Here is a 5,963-nt window from a genome sequence, read left to right on the forward strand (position 1 = left end):
CATCTCTCTCTCTCTCTCTCTCTCTCTCTCTCTCTCTCTCTCTCTCTCTCTCTTTCGAGCTTCTTTTTCTTTGCTTTCGTTCAGATTCGCGACACGCACACGACCGCGATATTCTCGACAGATGTTAGAAACAGAGCGAGCGCATCGTTAAAGAACTATCACAATTTGTCTCGTTCTTGTCCGCGCGCCTTTAATTAGACAAATGTCTTTTTAACATCTTGAGTAGCGATCGCGTTATTATCGTTATGTACATATCATTATTAATCTTTGACACTAGGGCAAAAAAATGTGTCTCATCGATGAAATTAACCAGCAAACGACTAAGAAACCAGAACACAGCCGACATCTTCCGGAAGACCGAACGATCAGAACGATCCGCAAGGAAGATCGGGAGAAGATCGGAGGTGATGGTAGCTCCTTCCGCGACTTCAGAACCTCTCTCGGAGGTCCACTCTCGTTTCATCTCTCTCCATCCCTCACGCGACTTCACCGGACTCTGTATCATCCTCCGGCCGGTGTACCAGTCGGCATCGTGTGAAGTCCGGCCGAGCCATTATATCCCCCTTGACCGCCTTCGAAGTGTATATACTATCCAGGCATCTCCAGGCATCGCGAGAGCGAAGAGGGCGAGGGAGAACCTCTTTCTCTCTTTCTTTCTCGCCGTTCATCTCTCGAGGCTCTTCTTCTTTCACACGTACCTGCTCGTACAGGCAAAAGAGAATAAGACAGAAGAAAGAGAGAGAGAGAGAGAGAGAGAGAGAGAGAGAGAAAGAGAGAGAGAAAGAGAGAGAGAGAGACAGAGGGAAGTGCGTGCTGGATCGCAGAGCCGAGAGGTGTCGGGGCCCGCATTAAGGGGGCGGTACGCCTCGAAGGGGCCCCGAATTATGACGTCACGGACCGCACACGACGCGATCAGGTGAGCCAAATACAAAATGGATTGTTAATTACGGAATCCTCCTCCCCACCCCCCTCCCAACCGATCGCCACGGTGACCGTCACTTACTTCAGCCTATTTCAGCGAGTCTTCTATGCACCATATATAAACGTAATATCTGTTTTCCACTAAAGACCTAGAGGCATCTCAACGCGAGGATGTTACGAAGCGCAAATATTTATCTCGATATATTAAGTGATGGTCTACAACCTTGCTTTAAAGGATATTTAAGCTCTAAGAAATTGACCAATCACAATAAAATGTGAAGAGAATACTCGACTGTGATTGGTCAATTTCTTTCCAGCTTAGAGCTTAAATACCCTTTAAAGCAAGGTTGTAGACCAGCACTTAATCCCTCTTTCTAAATAAATATTTATTATTAGAGAATTATCTACAAGACTATTTTAATAATAATCATACAATTAACAGGAAAATATATCTTTAAATAATAACGTAAGATAATAATTTATATTTATCTATTATATTATACATATACAATCTTTTAAGTTAACGTAATATATGTATTGATGACTTTATATTCACAATATAACCTACAGTTTCCATAGAGAATATAAGCCGAATTTATTTGGCATACAGGTGCTTCAAAATGTAGTTGTTACCGGAAATGCAATTCTTTTGAACCTTTCGAGAAAACATTCATCTCGAGCAATTCGATTTATTGCCGGGGATCATAAAGATACCATGCGTTACGTCGATACCGGAGAAACACGCTCCGGGCGAGGAGAAAGAGAAGAACGGGCGAAGAATGCTCGGTTGGGGAGGAGGCAAGATCAGCGGAGAAAGGAGTCATCAAATTCATTAGATCCACTCTCACGGGCGAACATTAACGAACTCAAACGTGTGCTCAGCAGGCCATGCCATTCTGGTGGACGGCAGAATCATCCGGTCGATTATGAGATAATGCTGCTCCAAAAAATAAAGAGTGTCAGTCGAAGAGAGGAAAGAGAGACAAGAGTAGGAGGGGCACGATAGGGTGGAGAAAGAAAGATCGCGAGGAGGGGAAGCTCGAAGGAGAAGAAAGAGAAAAATAAGATACGACGTCTCCACCTCTCGGAACGATCACCAGGTATATACCGAAAGAGAACTGTAACGCGTGTGAAGGAAAAAAAAGGGAGGATAGATATATAGACGCGAGAAGAATCCCGAAAGTTAAAAGAGGGACTAAGAAAAATGGAAAGGCGGTTACGGCGGTAGGGATAGGGAGTTCACTTTCATTCATGAAATTCTTTATCTCGGCAGAATCTTACAGAAATCGGTTCCCACAAGACGGGAAATAATGCTGGACATCATTCATGAATGCTTACTTCGTAGGTGGTCGATATGTTATGGGCTTTAAAGACTGCATTACGTAGCGTATCACGTGATAAATTCACACGAAAGGAAATGTCACCATAAACATCGCGCTCGACCGTCGCATCGTGATAGAACATCTTAATTATACTATTTCATGAGAGAAATTTTAAATATCGAATTAATTTATTCGGTGATACTGATTTTTTATTCTAACACTTATATTTTTATATTATAGAAGGTGTTTTAATAACGTATTTTGAGAAAATACTAATGCAAAAATGTCAGAGTTAATAATGCAATAATTTTCGAGTTATAAACAATCGGAATTAGCTAATGATACACGCATAAAATTCGTATAGACTCAATCTCGTAACTGCATTTATACGCAAATGACGACCTAACAATATTGGTTTTCATAATTTACTGCTTTTTTATGACTTTATTATCTTTTATACCTATAAATATTTATATAGATATTTTATAGTAATGAATTGACAATGGCATTACAAGTATACAGCAAATTTTTTTACTGTTATATACAAACTATTTTATTTTATGTATTACGTTCACATCACAGAGAAATTTTTTAAATCTTTTTTCATATCTTCTAAAATATACTCAAGAAATTTGAAATAAAAAAATAATTTCTATAAAGATTTTTTCTATTTCAACACAAAATAACTATATACGTTTATTGAATTTTACATTATTTTACTTTGTTTCTTAAATAATATTGCATTAAATGATTAATAAATATGGATCGACAGACTAAAAAAAAATTAGGTTTGTAAATAAATGCAATTAATAAGCGCATTTTTTAAGTAAATTAGTTGAAATATAGGTACTGTGATTATGAAATATTCCTTGTCTTTCTTTTATTTATATAATATATACATATCAAAAATATTTCATAAGTATTATTATTTTCTTGCATTATTTTACAAATAATATTTAACCCTAGAAGAATGTAGGAGATAAGAATATAGAATATCCACATAAACCTTTAATTTTATCTATATAGAAAAAAACAAGGGAAAATAAAGTAACACGTCTAACTATATATATATATTTATTTATATCTAAAAAATATTAACTTCTTAAAAATTTAATTAATTATTATGCATGTTTGATATTAAAATATAGATATGCAATATCCTCATGATATTTCCTGAAAATCTGTACATACATAGTGTATGTAGAGTGTTGGGCAAAAAATGTAAGAATTGATATCTTGGATTTATATCTTTACTTGATTTTAAGATAATTTCTCTTTCACAAAATTTATTTGTTCATATTGTTTATCGCTTTTACCAAGCTGAAACACTTTCCTATCTTTTTTATTTTTAACGCGAGTTCAAATTTTGTATACTTTTAAATGACTCGTACACTTTGTAATTGTTATTCTGTTGCATAACAAGATAATAAAATGTGTCAATAAATAATCTAACCGATCAATAACGTGTCGGTAATAATAATTCATTTCATGATATTATGTATCTGTATGCATTCTTGCTGTATGTTCAATTGATCGACATATAGTTACGTATATTCTAGGGTCAAATAATGTGCTAATCAATCTTCTCTCTAGTCTATTTTAAAACAATAGATCTGTGAGAGAGATATTATCTATAATATTCACAAATCCATTACTTTGAATTGCAATAAAAGATGATGTGACTCACCAATATGATACGCAACAGCGGAGTTATAAACTACATTGTAAATTACGTTAAACTGTAAAACACAAATAAGTTATTACAACGCTCAAAATAATTAATATTTTTTTAAATTACTCTGTTATAAATGTCGTCTCGTTTTTTAGATAAATGTTTAATAAATTCTTAATAACATTTAATTACATTATTTCCGAAAGATATGTTTTCGGAAAAACGTTCTTGTCTCTAATTTTTATATAATTATATATAATTTATCTAAATAAATATCTAAATAAATTAGAACAATAACTAATATTCTACAAAAGTATTAAATAATAAATAAGTAAATTACTTACCCCAGGGTTGTTCCGGTGTGTGTGTTGTCGATGGTTCCCACAGATCTCCTTTTCTTCTTAGGTTTTTGTTCCGTTTTTTTCGTGATACACTCACTCACTCGCGAAAATAATTAATTATTTTGCGCGCACCAAAAATTAATCATGCGATAATTTGCACAGCATTTCTAACGTTAATCTTATTCGTGAATTTAGCATATTTACTATTTTGCATTTTAGCATAAATACGAATAAATATATATCAATTCAAATCAAAAATAAATATCCGCAGGATGTAATATCCTCAAAAATATAATCATCGCTTTGCTGACTGTGATACATATATAGCGCGATATATATATCTTAATCAAATATTCGATCATAAGAACTCTAGGACGTAAAATCACTAATAGAGAAATGTTCGCGTTTTCTAGTTTCTTTACCGCTGCACTTGTCGCGATCGTGTTTCGAGAGATAATAACGCTGCACACCAGCGGTTCATTCCACTACCTACTCGAGTCGCAATGTATTAATGATAGCACGTCACTTTGTATAAACATAACGCGCCAACACAACACAAACACCAAGGCCGTGTGCCAACCGACTTATTGAGAAATATGTAACGTTTTATAGAATAACATTTATTTTACATAATAATAAAATCACGCCAAATATCCTGTTCCTCACACATTTTCAAATTAGTTACTAATTGGTATTCTGAATTAATTTTAACAATCAGCTGTTATCAGTGTTATTGCACATCAAATTTTTTACATTTATTTAAAAAATATGATTTCGGTAATACACAAGTACCCCTGTATAAATTATTTTATTACTTTCTACCAAACTTACTTTAATTTAATAAAATTTTGTGTAATTTTACTTTTCTTTGAACATAAAAATTTTATAGAGAAAGAATAACAGCAAATTACATAATTTCTATTTTCTAGCGAAATAACGAAATTAATCTTTATTCTTCAAACTTTAAGTCATGACTTCATTTGCATTCAATTTTATTCTTTTTCAATGTTATAATAAATATAATTAATCAACCATTTTTATTGTCATTGAAAAAGATTAAATAACTTGTGTGTAAAATAATTAATATTTACTATTTGTAATTCATTTATTCACACATTTATATACGTTATAAATATAAATAGACCAATTTCTCTCTTACCTAAATAAATTTTATTTGCTTATGTAAACTTATTAAAACTATCATGAAACAAAAGAATAATAATTATTCATATCCGTTAAAATCACGTTAATCACGTGACAAATCGTCGATAACGTTAAATAATGATACGATGAATGCACCGAATACTTCCTGATTGATCGTGAGTGAAGATGCGGTAGCGTGAGAAAGGGTCAAGCATTGTGTCTGAAACAAATCGCAGATTGCAATGTTCCGATCTACGTGTAACCTGCCACCGATGTATCTAGGAGCAGCGCAGTGTGAGGTACGTAACGATCCTTAATCGATTCGCGGATCAACGCGTTGGCTTCAAACACAGGTTTCTACTCCTCCTGACATTCTAACTTACATGCTGTAGAATCATCTTGGAATGTTATGCTGCCGTACGTGCTATTCTAGAATTTCTAACCATCGGGATATTATTATCTCGATATAACGGCTTAGATTATGTATTACTTCATCTATTTTGCTGTATCTTGTTCAGGATAACGCGAAACGTATAATTATCTTTATTAGTATGTAAAGCGCGT

At 33.6% G+C, this 5,963-nt stretch overlaps 1 protein-coding gene across 1 annotated transcript in view; it reads right to left on the bottom strand.

The window, feature by feature from the left end:
- Nucleotides 1–4,332, bottom strand: part of LOC112464795 (protein Wnt-6) — a 51,337-nt gene extending 47,005 nt beyond the window's left edge. Inside the window, exon 1 of the mRNA XM_025032002.1 lies at nucleotides 4,260–4,332. The gene's annotated coding sequence lies outside the window, so the exon portion shown is untranslated. The remainder of the gene's footprint in view (nucleotides 1–4,259) is intronic.
- Nucleotides 4,333–5,963: the final 1,631 nt, after the last annotated feature.

This window comes from Temnothorax curvispinosus, unplaced genomic scaffold (assembly GCF_003070985.1).
Source record: "Temnothorax curvispinosus isolate PA1 unplaced genomic scaffold, ASM307098v1 QBEX01014594.1, whole genome shotgun sequence".
NCBI classification, from domain to species: Eukaryota; Metazoa; Arthropoda; class Insecta; order Hymenoptera; family Formicidae; genus Temnothorax; species Temnothorax curvispinosus.